Source organism: Macaca fascicularis, chromosome 13, assembly GCF_037993035.2.
Source record: "Macaca fascicularis isolate 582-1 chromosome 13, T2T-MFA8v1.1".
NCBI lineage: Eukaryota > Metazoa > Chordata > Mammalia > Primates > Cercopithecidae > Macaca > Macaca fascicularis.
The window spans coordinates 4,912,047-4,930,763 of record NC_088387.1 but is presented as its reverse complement, the minus strand read 5'-3'; the positions used below and the strand labels follow the sequence as shown (position 1 = coordinate 4,930,763).

The following is an 18,717-nucleotide window of genomic DNA, read 5'->3' as shown; positions in this document are numbered from 1 at the left end:
CAATAGAGGTTAAGAGTAGTGACTTCTTTTAAGATATTATTTACTTTGACTCTTACTAGGAATTAGGGTATCACTTGGATCCTTGATGGCCTCTTACAACTGATAGCAAAGAAATTTGCTGGCCACCATAAAGAAGAAAATATAGTTGGCATGGCCTGCACATATACAAACTCATTCATGAAGGCAGTGTTCATCCCATTGTCACCTCAGTTAGGTAAATTACTTTGGAGGACCCATATGTGGTTGATTTTTTTATTTTTTTATTTTTTTTAAGAGACAGGGTCTTGCTCTGTCACCTAGGCTGGAATGCTGTGGCACGATCTCAGCTCACTGCAGCCTCGACCTCCTGCTCTCTAGCGATCCTCCCACCTCAATCTCTCAAGTAGATAGGACTACAAGCATGAGCCACCACACTCAGCTAATTTTGTATTTTTTGTAGAGACAGGGTTTCACCATAGTGCTCAGGCTGGTCTTGAACTCCTGAGCTCAGCAATCTGCCCAACTTGGCCTCCCACGGTGCTGGGTTTACAGGCATTGAGTGTGGCTAAATTTTAACTTGAATTTGGATTCTTAATTTTCATTTAGAAAGAAAAGGCTTACAACTGCAATGCAGCATTGAAACAGTGTCTTTGGGTGTACAAAGCAAAGCAATTTAAAGGCTGGGGGAATTCTCAGGCCTCTCCTATCACAGAATGCCCAAAGCTAGCAGAGGTGATCGTAACCAATGGTAACCAATGTACACACTGCAATGGTCTATTTCAGTGTTTTGGATTACTCATTGTCAAAAGCCTCTAGCCAAGTTGGAAAAAGAGCTTTTAAACATCCAGTAATGAGTGGTCCAATTAAGGGGAGGTAAGGGTGTGTATAGAACTATTTCTACCAAATAGAAAATGCAGATAAAATGCTAGTATTCTTTGATGTGCTTCAGAATCACTCATTCAGTTCTGAGAGCTCTCAAGTGATCAAGATCACACACTCGGATTACGGAGGGCAGCTCGCTTCCACAATGCTGTGTATTATTGCCAGGGAAGCAGGGCAGTCTTCAGACTCTAAAAACAAAGAGGACTTAGACTAAAACTTTGAAAGTAGTCCTGAAAGAAAAAAAAAAGTACGCAATTGCAGGGATATGTGATTACTTTGCAAAAAAAGTTTTAGTACAATCAGTGTAGTGTTTCTTTGCCCTGTTCCTATAAAAACTGTTTCTAAATGAACATAGAATCTTATTACAGTCAGTGGCATCTGAGTACTGACTATATCCATCAGTTTGGGGCCTTGATTAGGTCAGTGTTCCCAAACCTGGCTGCTTACTGGAATTGTTTAGGGAGCTTTTAAAAATTAGGTTCTCCCAGTTTCACCTGGACCTACTTGAGAAACATTGGCCCACAGATCCGCAATTTTTTTTTTTTTTTTGAGATGGAGTCTCGCTCTGCCGCCCAGGCTGGAGTGCAGTGGCCGGATCTCAGCTCACTGCAAGCTCCGCCTCCCGGGTTCACGCCATTCTCCTGCCTCAGCCTCCCGAGTAGCTGGGACTACAGGCGCCCGCCACCTCGCCCGGCTAGTTTTTTGTATTTCTTTAGTAGAGACGGGGTTTCACCGTGTTAGCCAGGATGGTCTCGATCTCCTGACCTCGTGATCCGCCCGTCTCGGCCTCCCAAAGTGCTGGGATTACAGGCTTGAGCCACCGCGCCCGGCCCGCAATTTTTTTTTTACATGCTCCAAGTGGTTGCCCACTGCTCAGAAGAATCAATGCACCTCCTTTGCAGCTAAATTATTATCAGGAAGAGATTTGGATGGTAAAGAAAATAAAGCACATGTGTGGTGAGTTTCCAACTTTGCAATTGATGCAGAGATTTCCTGATATCAACCCTAAGATATTCAGTAATGAGAAAGCAGGAGTTTGTTACTCTTTTGTACTTGCGGTCTATTCATGCTTTATTATTAATAGGTCTTCTCTCAGAGGGATACATTTTTTCATGCGATGTGAGCTCTATATTAGAAGAGAGATGGGACCAATTTTTCAAGTGCCAACCTAGCACTACATTACTTTACTATAAGAGATGGTCCCACAATTGTATTCTGAGCAACATACCCTGTATGAAAAAAGAAAACAGTTAACTTTATTTTAATTAGCATTCTCCTTACCATAAGACACATAAAAATAGGTCTCACCCTTCCATGATTGGAGAGAAAATAGTGATTATATTTTCAACCAGCTGGATGGGTAATTATCTAGCTATATGCCACACACAAAAATCAGCTTACTCATTTCTTACATTTTCTCCTTATTTCTCATTTTTCTACAGTTTTCCTTCCATATTTTGCTAGTTTTGTTACAGGACCTAGATCCAGATATAAACGTATATTTCCTACAGTGACTGCATGGATTCAGGCCGAGCTTCTACCAAATAATAGGGTATTAGAGCTGGAAGGGAACCCAGCAGTCATTCAAAATAACAGACTGATTTTTTATTAAAAGATGGAAGCCCAGAAGTTAAGTGATTTACCAGTCAACAAAGCCAGAATGAAATGAACAGTAGCTGAGCATTCTTTCCACCTACGATTCCATTCATTTGATGCATACAACGAAGTGAATTGGAGTATGCGTGAGGGTATTAGAGTTCTCCAGAGAAACAGAACCATAGTGTGCATATATATATATAATATGCATATGTGTGTATATATTATTTACATATATACATACACAGTAGATGCAATATATATAGTAGTACACATAGATGTGTGAGTGTGTTGGGGAGGCAGAGGGGAAGAGAGCGAGAGATTATTAGAAATGGCTCACACAATCATGGAGGCTGAGAAGTTCTACCATCTGCCCTCTGCAAGCTGGAGAATCAGTAAAGTAATTTATTCTGAGTTCAAAGGCCCAAGAACCAGAAGCTCCAATGTTGAAGGGCAGGAGAAGATGGATTCTCAGCTGAAGGAGAGAGACAGAGAATTCACCCTTCCCCCACATTTTTGTTCTTTTGGGTCCTCAGTGGATGGAGTGATGGCTGCTCAGATGTTCTTTCCTCAGTCTACTGATGCAAATGCTAATCTCTTTCAGAAATGCCCTCACAGGTACACCCAGAAATAATTTCACAACTATGTGGGCATCCCTTAGCCCAGTCAACCTGACACACACAATGAACCATCACAGTTAGGGTATTTTTAAAATCACAACACATCCACATTTTATTTATTTATCTATTTATTTATTTATTTGAGACGGAGTCTCACCCTGTCACCCAGGCTGGAGTACAGTGACATGATCTCAGCTCACTGCAACCTCCACCTTCTGGGTTCAAGCAATTCTCCTGCCTTAGCCTTCCAAGTAGCTGGGATTACAGGCACATGCCACCATGCCTGGCTAAGTTTTATTTATTTTTTTTTCAGTAGAGACAGGGTTTCACTATGTTGGCCAGGCTGGTCTTGAATGCCTGACCTTGTGATCCATCCACCTTGGCCTCCCAAAGTGCTGGGATTACAGGCGTGAGCCACCGCATCTGGCCCACACCTGCGTTTTTAGGTAACACCTTTATTGAAATATAATTTCACATATCACAAAACTCACCCATTTAAAGTATGTAGTTCCAAGGTTTCTAGGATGTTCACAAAGTTGTGCAACAATCACAGTCTCATTTCAGAATTTTCATCACCCCCCAAAGAAACCCTGTACCTATTAGTAGTCATTCTCAATTTCCAGCCCCCAATCACCACTAACCTATGATCTGTTTATAGATTTGCCTTTTTTGCACATTTCATATAAGTGGAGTCACAGAAACTGTGGTCCTCGGTGACTACCTTCCTTGACTTAGCATAATGTCTTCAAGTTCTCCATGTTGCAGCATGAGTCAGTACTTCATCTCCTCTTCTTGACAAATAATGTTCCAGTACATGAATGTACCACATTTAAAAAATTTATTCACCACTGGGCTAGGCATGGTGGCTCACACCTGTAATCCCAGCACTTTGGGAGGCCAAGGTGGGCAGATCACTTGAGCCCAGGAGTTCAAGACCAGCTTGGCCAATATGGTGAAACCCTGTCTCTACACAAAATACAAAAATTAGCCAGACATGGTGCTGCACACCTATAGTCCCAGATGCTCGGGAGGCTGAGGCAGGAGAATTACTTGATCCTGGGAGGCAGAGGCTGCAGGTAGCCAAGATCGTACCGTTGCGTTCTAGCCTAGGTGACAGGAGTGAAACCCTGTCTCAAATAAATAATAATAAATAAAAATAAAAGTTAATTCCCCACTTGATGGAAATATGTGTTTTTTCTATTCTGGCTATTACAAATAACAATGTCTTGAACATTAATGTACAAGTTTTTGCATAGACACATATTTTAATTTCTCTTGGGTGTATACCTAGGAGTGAAATTGCTGGGTTATATGGTAACTCTACATTTAACATTTTTAAAAACTGCCAAAAGTTATTATTATTATTATTATTTTTGAAATGGAGTCTTGCTGTGTTACCCAGGCTGGAGTGCAGTGGTGTGATCTTGGCTCACTGCAACCACTGCCTCCCTGGTTCAAGTGATTCTCCCTCCTCAGCCTCCCAGGTAGCTGGGATTACAGGGATGTGCCATCATGCCCGGCTAATTTTTGTACTTTTAGTAGAGACAGGGTTTCACCATGTTGGTCAGGCTGGTCTCGAACTCCTGATCTTGGGTGATCTGCCCGCCTTTGCCTCCCAAAGTGCTGGGATTACAGGCGTGAGCCACCACGCCCAGCCTGCCAAAAGGTTTTCCAAAGCAACTGCTCCATTTTACATTCTCACCAGTAATGTGTAAGGGCTCCATTTCTTATAACTCACCAGCACTTGTTATCGTCTTTTTTCATTATAGCCATCCTGGTGGGGGTGAAGTGGTATTTGTGATTTTCATTTGCATTTCCCTACTGATGAATGATGTTCGGCATCTTTACGCGTGCTTATCAGCCATGTGTATATCTTCTTTGGAAAATGTATATGCAGATCCTCTACCCATATCTAAATTGGGCTATTTGTCTTTTTATTATTCCACTGTAAGAATTCTGTAGATATGCTAGATATTAGTCCTTTATCATATTGCTATAGTTTGGATGTTTGTCCCCTCCAAAACTCAAGTGCGAATGTCATCCCCAGTGTGGGAGGAGGGACCTAGTGGGAGATGTTTGCGTCATGGTCGTGGATCCCTCATGAATGGCTTGGTGCCTTTCTCATGGTAATGAGTGAATTTTCACTCTATGAGTTCATGTGTGATCTGGTTAAAAAGAATTGGGGATCTCCCCACTCTCTCTCTTGCTCCTTTTCTCACCGTGTGACATACCTGCTCCCCCATCACCTTCTACCATGAATAAAAGCTTCCTAAGGTTCTGACCAGAAGCAGTTGCTAGCACCATGCTTGCACAGCCTGCAGAACCGTGAGCCAAAATAAACCTCTTTTCTTTATAAATCACCCAGCCTCAGGTATTCCTTTATACCAATGCAAAATGGACTAATACACATATAAATGATTTGCAAAAAATTTCTGTGGGTTTTCTCTTCATTTTCCTGATAGTATCCTTTGAAGCACAATTTTTTTTTTAAATTTATCTATTTTTTTGTTTTGTTGCTTGTGCTTTTGGTGGCATATCTAAGAAGATACTGTCTCACCCAAGGTTACAAGATTTATGCCTATGTTTTTACTAGATTTTTAGTTTTAGCTCTTGTTAGGTCTTTGGTCCATTTTGAGTTAATTTTTGTGTAAGTGTGAGAGAGGCATCTAAATTAATTCTTTTGCACTTGGCTAACCAGTTGTCTCAGTACCATCTATTGAAAAGGCTATTCCTTTTTTTATTTTATTGTCTGAGCACTCCTGTTGGAAACCAATTGGCCATAAATGTGAGGGCTTATTTCTGAACTCTCAATTCTATCCCACTGATTTATATATCTGTCCTTATGCTGTTACCATGCTATCTTGATTACTGTGGCTTTGTAGTACATTTTAAAATCAAGAAGTGTGATTCCTCAGACTTTGCTCTTCCTTTTGAAGACTGTTTTGGCCACTCTAAGTGTCTTACATTTTCATGTTAATTTTAGCTTCAGATTGGCTATTTCTACCAAGAAGCCAGCTGGAATTCTGATGAAGATTGCAATAAAGTTGTAGATCAACATGCAGAGTATATCTTAACAGTATTAAGTCCTCTGATATATGAACATGGGATGCATTTACATTTATTTAGGTGTTCTTTCATTTCTTTCAAAAATATTTCTAGAGTATATGGTTTGAACCTCTTTTGTTAAATTTATCCCTAATAATTTTATTCCTTTATATGCTCTTTTCAATACAATCATTTCCTAATTTCATTTTCAGGTTGTTCTTTGCTAGTCTATAAAAACACAATTGTTTTATATCTTGATCTTATAGTCTGTAATTTTCCTGAACTCACGTATTAGTTCTAATAGTTTTCTGGTGGAGACTTTGGGATTTTCTATGTGAAAGATCATGCCATTTGCAAATATAGTTTAACTTCTTTTCCAACACGGATGCTTTCTTTTTCTTGCCTAACTGTCCCAGCTAGAGCCCCAATAAAATGTTGGAAAAAACTGATGAAAGCAGAATGTTGAAGAGACATGATGAAAACAGACATCCCTGTCTTGTTCCTGATCTCAGAGGGAAAAAAGCTTTTAGTCTTTTCTCGTTGATGTTATTTGTGGATTTTTGTAGATAATGTTTATCAGGTTGAGGAAGTTTCCTTCTGTTCCCAGTTTGTTGCATGTATTTATCATGAAGGGGAGTTAAATTTTGTCAAATGACTTTTCTGATTCTATTTAGTCATATGATTTTGTCCTTTGTCCTGATATATATTCATGCAACCTTTAATTCCTGGGATACAATCCACTTGGCTATAGTTTATAACTCTTTAACATGTTGCTGGATTCAGTTTGCTTGTATTCTGTTGAGAGTTTTTGTGTCTATAGTCATAAAAAGTATTGGTTTCTTGTTTTCTTGTGATATCTAAGTCTGGTTTCGGTATCAGGGTAATATTGACCTCAGAGAATGGGTTGGGATGTGATATGGTTTGGCTGTGTCCCCACCCAAATCTCATCTTGAACTGTAGCTTACATAATTCCCTCATGTTGTGGGAGGGACCCAGTGGGAGATAACTGAATCACGGGGGCAGTTTCCCTGACACTGTTCTCATGGTGGCAAATAAGTCTAATGCGATCTGATGGTTTTATAAGGGGAAACCCCTTTTGCCTGGCTCTCATTCTCTTCTCTGCGACCATATGAGATGTGCCTTTTGTCTTCCGAGGTGATTGTGAAGCCGCCTCAGCCACATGAAACTGTGAGTCCATTAAGCCTCTTTCTTTTGTAAATTGCCCAGTCTCAGGTGTGTCTTTATCAGCAGCATGAAAACGGACGAATACAGGATGTATTCCATCCTCTTCTGTTTTTTTGGAAGAGTTTGTGGAGTGCTGGTATTCTTTTTTAAATGTTTGGTAGAATTTAACAGTGAAGTTAAGTAGGCTGTGTCTTTGTAGGAAAATTTTAAATTACTAATTCAATCTCTCACTTCTTGAGGTTTGATCTGAATTTTCTATTTCATCTTGAGTTAATTTACCTAGTTTGTTTCGCTAGGAATGTGTATATTCCATTAGGTCCTCTAATTTGTTGGCATACAATTGATATATGATCTTTTTGGTTTCTGTAAGGTTTGTAATAATGTTCCTTCTTTCAATCTTGATTTTAGTAATTTGATTCCTCTTTTGCTTGGTCAGGCTAGGAAAAGGTGTATCAATTTTGTTGATCTTTTCCAAAAAAACTTTTCATTAGTTGATTTTCTCTATTGTTTTCCTATTTTCTCTTTCATTTGTTTCTACTCTTCTTTATTTCTTCATCGTGCTTTGAGTTTAGTTTGCTATTCTTTGTACTGTTTCTTAAGGTGAAAGATTAGGTTAGGTTTCAGATTTTTTTTTCTTTTTAAAAGTTGACACTGACAGCTATAAATTTCTGAGCATTGCTTTCAGTACATCCCAATAAGATTTGGTATGTTGTACTTTCATTTTCATTCACCTGAAAGTATTTTCTAATGATAAGGCTTGGCTGTGTCCCCACCCAAATCTCATCTTGAATTCCCACATGTTGTGCGAGGGAACCAGTTGGAGTCAATTGAATCATGGGGGCAAGTCTTTCCCATGTTGTTCTCGCGATAGTGAATAAGTGTCACGAGATCTGATGGGTTTTTTTTCCTTTTCCCAAATGGCTGTTGAACTTATTTGCTTGATCAATAATGGTCCTGGCAAAAACGAGTTAACCAATGCTGAGACATTTGTAATGAAATACTAATTTTAAAAATCCATGACACCTTGATAGAAATTAGAGTTTACACAAACAAAAAAGGAAGCTTCGGTAATACCAGCAGCTATAAAGTGAATGTACTGAGATCGACAGGACAGCAAGAAGGCATTTGCACATTGATATGTGACACCTGACCATACTTTCAGTCACCAGAATATCTTCTCTCCAGATTTAAAAAATAGTATGCCGATTTCTATAAGAAAGCTTTCTTTTTCCGTACAAAAATCAAATAATGGCCAATGACTCACAACAGTGCAATAGGTAGAGGATTAAAAACTGCATCAAACAGGTGCTGAAAATAAATACTACCTAGGAGCAGGAGGAGAGTGCCCTCGGGTGGGGTTTGTTTTCGTTTCCTTGAGTGTGTGTGGGGTTTGTCTTCCGAGCCACGAGCCTGGCCTGTCTCGCGGTGCTATTCACTCTGACAGAGTGCACCTGCAGCACGTTGCCTCCAGAGCCCGGCCTCCCAGAAGCTTCAGAGCATCAGAGCATCAGTCTCATTGGATGGACCAGAAACAAGAAAATGGGGCGGGGTGAATCACAGCTATGATTCAAAGGAAAGGAATTTTTTTTATTATTGCTCAGTCTTGTCAATTGGGAACCCACCAGTAGGTTCACTGAGATGATATGGGTAATTTCAAACTTTTGTTTCAGAGCACATCTATGGCTTATTCAGGCAAGAAGACGTGTACATTCTAGCCCAAGCAAGCAATCGGAGTCATTCTGTTTTTAAGGAAGGTCAGTCGTTTAAAAGATTTCTGGTTTGAGCAACATCCTCTGTGGATGCACCAGGCCAAGGTGACTACCTTCGACCAACCCAGTGGGAAGGCCTTTTCTGGTCCCCCCAGTGAGGAACCAGTGGGAATGGGCGGCCTCTCGGCTGGCCTGTGCTGCCTGGGGTAGGTGGGCGGACTCCACAGGCAGCCCGTCTGTGGCCAGATAGGCCGTCCTGGTGACTCGGGCTTATGGACTGTGGTTTAGAACTGAACTGCAGAAGGAGAGAGTTAGGAGGGCGGGCCAGGGAACACCCACCAGGTGCCGCTCTGACCAGTCAGAGAACCTGAGGCAGCTCCCCCATAGGGATCTGCACCAAGAAGGTGTTGAAGGCACAAGCAAGAGTGAAGGTACCAGAGATCACGGAGGGCGCAGCATTGACCTGGTATGGTTCCCCTTTGAATGAAAAGGAGATCCTGATTCTGCTGCGATAAAAAAAGCAAAGAAAGACGATTTTTGGTTTAAAAAGAAGCCGCTCAAGGGTTAAAATGGTTATTTCAAGTTAAGGAAGAAAATAAATACGCTGACACTATCTGGAAAACTCATCTGTCCCTAAAGCCCACAATGCATCCACTGCTTTGTCCTCCCATGGAACTTAAGCCTGATGCGAAGGAGTCAGACGTGTGACAGAGGAAGAGTGTGAGAAGAGAAGACACCTTTACAGAATGTACAGCGAGAGAGCCGGCCTGGCCCCCGGGTTACAATAAGATGCACGGGTCCTTTCAGTCTCGCGGACTCTGGACGGTGGCGCAGGCTGCTCAGACGGACGTCTCCTTACTGTCCCTGCTGGGCAATGGCTTCACAGGCTCCTTGCCTGCCTTTGGCTACTCTTTAGCTGCTATCGGCTCGAGGACGCCGTCTCTGGGCGGCTCGACAGCACCTGTGCGCCACTCGGGCTCCTCGTCCTCCTGCGCCTGCTGCTCGGCCGTGGCTGGCTGCATCTGGAGCAGCTGGAACTGCTCGATGATGGCCTCACGCTCCTTGTGAATTGCTTGATTCAAATGATCGTTCTTTATTTCCACCTCTTCGTTCTGTCTCTGTAAATCTTCCAGAGTGATCTGCGGCTCCTCCTCATCCTCACTGTCGCTCTTGGAGGAGTACTCCTCAGTCTTGCTTAAGCCCTGCTGCTGGCGACTCTGAATTTCTGCAATCTCTTCTTTTTCTGAGGCAATCTGCTGGCACAGAAACTGCTCCATGGCCAGGACCTCCTCCTGTTCAGTCAGGATCTCTTTCTCCTGAACAAGGAGCATATTTATAACGTCTTCATTTTCATTCATTTCTTTTTTGGAAACAGCCTCTTTTGAAAGACGGGCTATCTCTTGTGCAATCTTGGTTTCACACTCCTGTCTTTCAGCTTCTCTCAGTTGTCTTTTGAGAGCTGTCAAAATTCTTTGTACTTCCCATAATCTTTCTTCTTTAGACAAATCCTTTATCCCACCCTGCAGATCTTGATGTAAACAATTCAAAAGCAACTCCTGTCTCCTGATCTCCTCCTCGTTGCCTGTCTGGGTCTCTGGCAGTGTGGGCATCATGGCCATGTTAGACCATTGCCAAGGTTTTGTCACTTGTTTAGTACCACATTTCCAAAGAGTTCTTGCACACGTGTGAAAAACACATACAGGACTAGATTGCTGATCTGCACAGTTCGGCTGAGCACTACAGAAATGTTCTGCATATTCATTTTTGTTTCCAGTTCCTTTGCGATGAGATGGCCCTTGTGCACAATGAGCCAAGAAATCAGAAGACAGTTACCTTCTGGCAGTTCTTTGGGTAAACGCTGGAATTCCTGCACTTTCTCAGTCTCCGTGGTCCTCCCACAAGCCTCTTCAAATCTGGGCATAAGCTCTTTGGTAAGCAAATTCTCTGGAAGGTCTCGCAAATACTGCCTCTGCAAACTGGCTACAGTGTGAGGCTCATATTCTTCCCAGTTTGTAGACTCCTCCTGGTCATAGGCTGCTTTTAGCTCATCCACCTTTGATTTAATTCCTGATACCCTATAGATGCCTTCGCACTTCATGCCATACTTCTCTACGTAATTCATGGAAAATGGCCGGCAGCCAAATGCCATCATGTACCATGGTCCTCTCTACTGCATCAGCCAAAGGAATTCCAAAAATGGGCTTGAGATTTGGAACATCAGTCTGAGGCACCTCTGGCTCCTAAATTGGCTTTTTCTTTTTCTTCTTTTCTTTCCACTGTTTTTTTTTTTTTTTTTTGAGACGGAGTCTCACTCTGTCACCCAGGCTGGAGTGCAGTGGCCGGATCTCAGCTCACTGCAAGCTCCACCTCCCGGGTTCACGCCATTCTCCTGCCTCAGCCTCCCGAGTAGCTGGGACTACAGGTGCCCGCCACCTCGCCCGGCTAGTTTTTTGTATTTTTTAGTAGAGACGGGGTTTCACCGTGTTAGCCAGGATGGTCTCGATCTCCTGACCTCGTGATCCGCCCGTCTCGGCCTCCCAAAGTGCTGGGATTACAGGCTTGAGCCACCGCGCCCGGCCTTCTTTCCACTGTTTTAACAACATCAGTTGCTGTCAAGTTTTTAACTTTTTTTTTTTTTTTTTACTTCTTCTCTTTATGTTTTTCTTCTTTGTGCTTTTCTTCTTTATGCTTTTCTTCTTTGGGTCTCTCTTTTATTTTAAAATCCTTCTCCTTCTTTTTAGAAAAGCTGGGATTCTTGAACACATGGATTCCCTTGGGCCTCTTCATTTTAGAAGGACTTTCTGCCTCATCTCCAGAGCTATCTTCATGAAAGGCTGCACAGCCTTCACTCCTCTTTTCCTTTTCCTTTTTCCTTTTTCTTAAAATCTCCTTTTTTCTTCCCATGGTCTTTCTCTTCATCGGACACTGTATCAGGAGGCTTGTGGAGGATGTCATGGGGAGGCGAGGGCTCGCCAGTGCAGTACGATCCAGGAAACTTAGTAAGGCTGATCTCTTCAGAGCTGGGGGTCTGGGTAAGCCCACTGCCATGCTCCAACCCGTGGTGTTCACTGGGGTTGCTGGTGGGGGGCAGGAAGCACTTGGTCATGCGATGTCCTGACTAGGAAGGGACGAGGTCTTCTCTGTTACCTATCCATTATGCCTGTGCCCGGCCACAGCCACCACCTCCTCATGCTCATGCTGCCACCACAGCCACTGGAGCCACCTTCTGCCTATCTCATGGTTTTACAAAGAGGAGTTCCCCTGCATAATTTTCTCTTTGCCTGCTGCCATCCATTGATGACGTGACTTGCTCCTCCTTGCCTTCCACCTTGATTGTGAGGCCTCCCCAGCCATGTGGAACTGTAAGTCCATTAAACCTCTTTCTTTTGTTAAACTGCCCAGTCTCAGGTATGTCTCTATCGGCAGCATGAAAATGAACTAATACAGCTAATTTTACTTGTGATTTATTTGACCCATTGGTTATTTAAGTGTGTTATTTGATTTCCACATTATTTGTAAATTTCCTAGATTTCTTGCTGTTGTTAATTTATTAACAAGTTTAATTCCATTGTGGTTAAAGAACATACTTTGTATGATTTTAATTTTTAAGAATGTACTGGGGCTTATTTTACAGATTAGCCTATAGCATAAATATCAGGATAAATGTTCTATGTGTCCTTGAGAAGAATGTATATCCTACTGTTACTGGGTGGAGTGTTCCATAGATGTTTATTAGATCTGATTTTTACGGATGAGAAAAGTGAGATCCAGATGGGAGTAATGGACTAATTCAATGTCACATATCAAGCTGGTCAGGGGTCACATGAATTACTGTGGTGAATCATGTGAAACTGCCACTTGAGTATCAAAAACTGTTAAAAACCAACAAATTCTTATAGTTCAACATCAAAGAATCCACGCCTCCTGACTTTGAGTCCAGTGTTTTCATCACTGAACTGGTACCCTGTATTAGGGCAGGCTGTGCTGTGTAAATCATATGTCCTGAACTATCCTTGGCTTAAAACAATAGGTATCAACTACTTGCTCATCACATTCCATGAGGATAATGCAACTTTCCTCCAAATGGTGATGCAGGGATCACACCTGCTTTCATCTTGTGTGTCCGCCTTCTAGAACACGTGGCACACATCAGGGGAAGAAAACTTCAGGATCACAGGCATGTCCTTAAGTGTGAGCCCTAGGGGTGGCTTAGATCACATCCACGCACATCTCATTAGCCAGAACCCAGTCATGGGGCCCAAACCAACTCTGTGGGGTCACGTCACTTACAGCATAATTTTATATCCTTAGCCAATTCCATTGGAAATGCAGTCTGACTTGACAGTGGGAGGTGTCTGTGATCTCACCTCAAGAATTCAGCACTTTTAAAAATTTTCCCATTTTGGTAAGTTTTAAAATATATTTTCAGGAATTCAAAATGCAGGCCTTAGCAGGGCATGGTGGCTCACTCCTGTAATCTAAGCCCTTGGGAGGCCGAGGCAGGAGGATGGCTGGAGGCCAGGAGTTCAAGGTCAGCCTGGGCAGCATAGCAAAACATCACCTCTAGTGAAAATAAAAATTAAATGTAGATATTGAAAATGTCTCTTGGGCTTAAAATATGAAATAATTTCTCTTGTTGATTTTTTCCAAATGTGCAGCCCTATTATGTTTTAGATAATTTAGAAGTTCTTAACAAGGCAAAACTGTTCCCCATTAAGACTGTAATAAACACACCAAAGGTTTCCAAGGGCTAGAGTACAGAATCGAACTTGTTTCATTCAGCCATCTCCTACTTAAAAACAAAAAGTCTTTGAACTGCATTGCCATCTATAAATAGGAAGGGGAAATCAGCTTGTGTGGGTTTGTAATCCCTGCCTCCAACTCTACGTCTACTGAAAAGGGCCCTCTGGCTGAACATTTCTCAGTTATGGTATAACACAGAGATGCCTGGCTGTGGACACTACAGTTCTCCTGCAACTTTACCCTGGACAGAGTCTCATTTCAACTCTGGTAAGCTTCTCATATACCCACCAAGGGAGCCAAATGGAACTTTTCAGTGTGCTCAGAGAAAGGAACCGAGATATGTATTCTCCACAATTTTCGATTACATTTACTGCCAAGAGTGGCCAAGAAGTCATTTCCAAACCCATTTCTTAAAGGAACCCCAAGAAAGCCTGAGTGACTGGTAGCCACTCTGTATACTGAGAGGAGAGTTCAGGACTAAGAGGGCCAGGATTCTAGGAATTGTCCCCTCCTCTAGCTGACACGGAAACTGCAGGAGCTTCTCTGTGGCACAGCTAGGAGCTGGGGAAGAGGCCGGAGGGAAAACAATGTCAGATTCTAGCACCCAGCACTATAGGACCCTGAGTTCATACATGTTGAACCCAAAATGAAGAATAGGGGAGAAATTTATCAAATTGTCATAGAATGCTGAGGGGAACTGGCAAATCCCTACCTGTGTAGGAGATGGTTCTCCACATGACCCAATCCCTGTAAGAGATATTTTGGTTTTTCTAGATGCATCTGTTCTATTATTCCACTTTCAGGAAGGGCCTTGGTTTGGTTCAAAACAGAAATATTCAGTTCGTAGTAGGTGGGATAGGAGTAGGGGGTTCTTAAAGAACCTAGTATATTTTCCTTTTATTATTAAGAATTTGGGTTTCTTTGAGAACAGAAGTTCTCAATCATTTTGGCCTGAGACCCCATTTACACTCTTAAAAATTATCAAGGAACCCAAAGAGCTTTTGTTAATCTGGGCTACATCCATCTATACTTATAACATGAGAATTAAAACTGCAAAATTAAAAACCTTTATTAATCCATTTTAGAAAATGAATATTCCCATTATATGTTACTTTAGATAGCATACTTTAAGGAAAAATAGCTATATTTTTCAAAACAAAAATATGGCATTGTTTACCTTTTTGCAAATCTCTTTAATGTCTGGCTTAATAGAAGACAGTTGGAATCATACACTTCTCTCTGCACTCAATCTGTTGCAATATTTTGGTCAAAGAATATGAAGAAACTCCTTCCTCACACAGATAAGTAGAAAAAGGAAGAAATATTTTCATCTTTTAAGATAATTTGGGGGTATTTTGAGTTTCTACACCCAAACTCAACAAGTGGTATGTTTAAAGGTTAGTACAATGTGGAATCCGAAACCCTATCAGTGAATATTTTATATTCGGTGACATTAAAATTCATCAGTTTGGCATGTTTTCCAACACCAACAACCCTTTCTCTGATTCTCTACACACCAGTTGGCTGTCCTACAATTCAGTTTAATCCTGACACTAACTACCTGGAGTTACAGTCAGACCTCACAGGTTCAGGGCTCAGTCTCACAAGACTTCCCTCACTTCAGATGAAAGTTGCAAGAAGTGGGTCCCCAGATTACCCCACTTCTTTCCAGCCTGGCTATAAATCGGGGGTTCCATGACTCCCTCCCTCTTGTTTGGTAATTTGATAGAACAGCTCACAGAATTTGGGAAGGCAGTTTATGTCCTACTATGTCCAGTTTATGTCCTGTTATAAAGGATACAATTCAGGTACAGTCAGATGGCAGAGATGCATGGGGCAAAGTAAGTAGAAAGGGTGCAGAGCTTCCATGCTCTCACTGGGCACACCATTCTCCCAGCACCTGAATGTGTTCGCCAATCTGGAAACTCCCTGAATTCTGTGGTCTAGGGGTTTCCGTGGAGGCTGTATCATGCAGACATGATCCATTATTGACTTCATCTCCAGCCCCTCTCGTTTCTCCAGAGGACCGGGTATAGGGCTGAAAATTGCAGGCTTCTATACAAGGCCTGGTTTTTCCAATGACCAGTCCCCATCTGAAAATATTTAGGGGCCCAGCAAGAGTTGCTTCATTAGAACAAAAGACATTCCTATCACTCAGGAAACTCCCAAGGGATTTAGGTGCTTTATGTCAGTGTATTAGTCTGTTCTCACACTGCTATGAAAAAATGCCCAAGACTGGGTAATTCATAAAGAAAAAAGGTTTAATTGACTCACAGTGCTGCATGGCTGGGGAGGCCTCAGGAAACTTACAATCTTGTGGAAGGCACCTCCTCACAGGGCGGCAGGAGAGAGAATGAGTGCTGAGCCAAGGGGGAAGCCCTTTATAAAACCATCAGATCTTATGAGAACTCACTCACTATCAGGAGAACAGCAGCACGGAGGTAACTGCCCCTAGGATCCAATTACCTCCCACGGGGTCCCTCCCATGACACGTGGGGATGATGGGAACTACAGTTGAGATTTAGGTGGGGACACAGCCAAACTATATCAGTCAGGAACCAGGATCAAAGGCCAAATATGTATTTCTTATTACACTACAATTGGCTGATCACTATACAATATTCTTTTACAACTAGTTGTTAGTACTACTTCTGATCTCATCAGAAAAATCTTTAAATATTGGGAAGCTGTCAAACTTACAGTGATGGATCTGGGTTTTGCAAAATCTGAAAGCTCACTTGAAAGCTTGAATGTTATCACTGGCAATGTTTTTCTTGAAGTGACAAGCTCATGTCATTCATTTTGGAGGAAATGTCTGCCAAATGCCCAAATCTGACTCACTGCAGTTTGTCTGTCAGTTCTGCTTTCAAGTAAAAATGGTGGTCCATAAAAAAGAGCTGTAGCTTGTGCATTGCAGGCCATTGCACAAGGGCATGGCCTTCAGCAACCATCATCCTTGGAATGCAGCAGAAGTGTTTCTGTGCATTTCCCACCCTGTCCCGAGGGGCATGACTGCTTCACGGGGGACATTCTTCACTGACACTTTGTGTTTGCTTTTATTGCAACAGCACGGTGCTGAAGGATGCAGTTACTACTGATTTGGTGGTGTTCCGCTGCTGGGATTTGTGCTTACTTTTGAACAATCAGAGCAAATGTCTACATTGTAAAGAGGACAAATAATGTCCCAATACAACCATGAAAACAGTTTTGTCACTGCAGATCCTCCAAAAGGATGTTGGAGACGCCTAAAGATCCACTTTTTGGAGATCACTCTTTGAGAACTGCTATTTTAGAAACAATCCTCCTGCTATAAAGACTAAATATTTGGCTCACACGTGTAATCCCAGCACTTTGGGAGGCCAAGGTGGGCAGATCACTTGAGGTCAGGAGTTTGAGACCAGCTTGGCTGACACGGTGAAACCCCGTCTCTACTAAAAATACAAAAATTAGCCGGGCGTGGTGGCATGCACCTGTAATTCCAGCTGCTTGAGAGACTGAGACAGGAGAATCACTTGAACCCAGGAGGCAGAGGTTGCAGAGAGCTAGGATGGCATCATTGCACTCCAACCTGGGAGACAGAGTGAGATTCTGTCTCAAAAAAAAAAAAAAAGACTAAATACTAATATTTTCCTAGAAGTTCATTTATAGGAAAAAAAGAGGAACTAGAATAATTTGGAAAAACTCCCCCAAAAAACCCTCAGTTACCTTAGTTGTCAATGTGTAAGCTTCTAGAACAGACTCCATCTTTTAAAGTTTTGAACAGTATCTTAGGAATGCAGTAACAACGGTGACAATAGTGTGTGTTTGTTGCAATGTTTACTACTGGGGGACAACTGTGCTTTGTACTTTAAATGCATCCTCTCCAATATTCTTTAGTACCACACTTTTTTGTTGTTGTTGTTGTCTTTTTTTGGAGTTTTGCTCTTGTTGCCCAGGCTGGAATGCAGCAGTGAGATCTCAACTCACTGCAACCTCCACTTCCCGGGTTCAAGCGATTCTCCTGCCTCAGTCTCCTGAGTAGCTGGGATCACAGGCACGTGCCACCATGCCTGGCTAATTTTTTTTGTAGTTTTAGTAGAGACAGGGTTTCTCCATGTTGGTCAGGCTGGTCTCGAACTCCCGACCTCAGGTGATCCACCTACCTCCGCCTCTCAAAATGCTGGGATTACAGGCATGGGCCACCACGCCCAGCCTAGTACCACACCCTTTATAGATGAGAAGACTGGGACATAGAGAGATGAGAGTGTGACAAGGTCACAGCCATATGTGGTGATTAAGGCTCTGAATCCATGTGGTCTGATTCTCAGAGCCTCGATCCCTAAATCCTGCATAATATGCTGCATCACATCTAAGCTTCACATTTACTTACTTCTTTTCTGCCATGCATGTGCATTGGTTCAAATCCTCAAAGGGAAACCTAATGTCTCATCTCAACCACAGGGCCCAAAAAAAGGGCTCAGTAAACATCTTCGCCATGAGGGACAGAACATTTAAACCACGATTAGTAATGGTGCTAGAAGTGAAATACTCAAACAGCCAGCTCTTCAATATTATTAACTCATTAAGGAGGGAACCAACAGAAAATAAAAAAAAGGCTTGTTCCTTAAAAACTTTGATGAAAATTGTGTGTGTGTGTGTGTGTGTGTGTGGTGTGTCTGTATACATACACGTATCTATTTTACTTGTTTGCTAAATAGACACAGATATACTCGGGTAGTTAACAAACATGTAGGTTGTATAAAAATAAAACTAGTTTACCTTCTTTTGGGCAATAGAATCCCAATACCTTTGAGATTGACTCAGGCCTTACCCATTTCTGCAGGTTAAGAAGTTACAAGTGTTCAGGTCTGTAAACTGTTGAGGCCGTTATCATTGTCCTTCGTTAGTCCACTATACCTGGACAACAGTGACATCTCTAAGACAGGCAGCCAAGGGGGTTCTTTAACGAACAGAACGTC

At 42.2% G+C, this 18,717-nt stretch overlaps 1 protein-coding gene and 1 pseudogene across 4 annotated transcripts in view; both read right to left on the bottom strand.

Annotated features, from left to right (window-relative positions):
• Nucleotides 1-18,717, bottom strand: part of NMS (neuromedin S) — a 77,898-nt gene that overhangs the window by 58,779 nt on the left and 402 nt on the right. The gene's annotated exons all lie outside the window — the stretch shown is intronic.
• On the bottom strand, nt 9,720-16,674 carry LOC102126778 (ralA-binding protein 1-like; annotated as a pseudogene).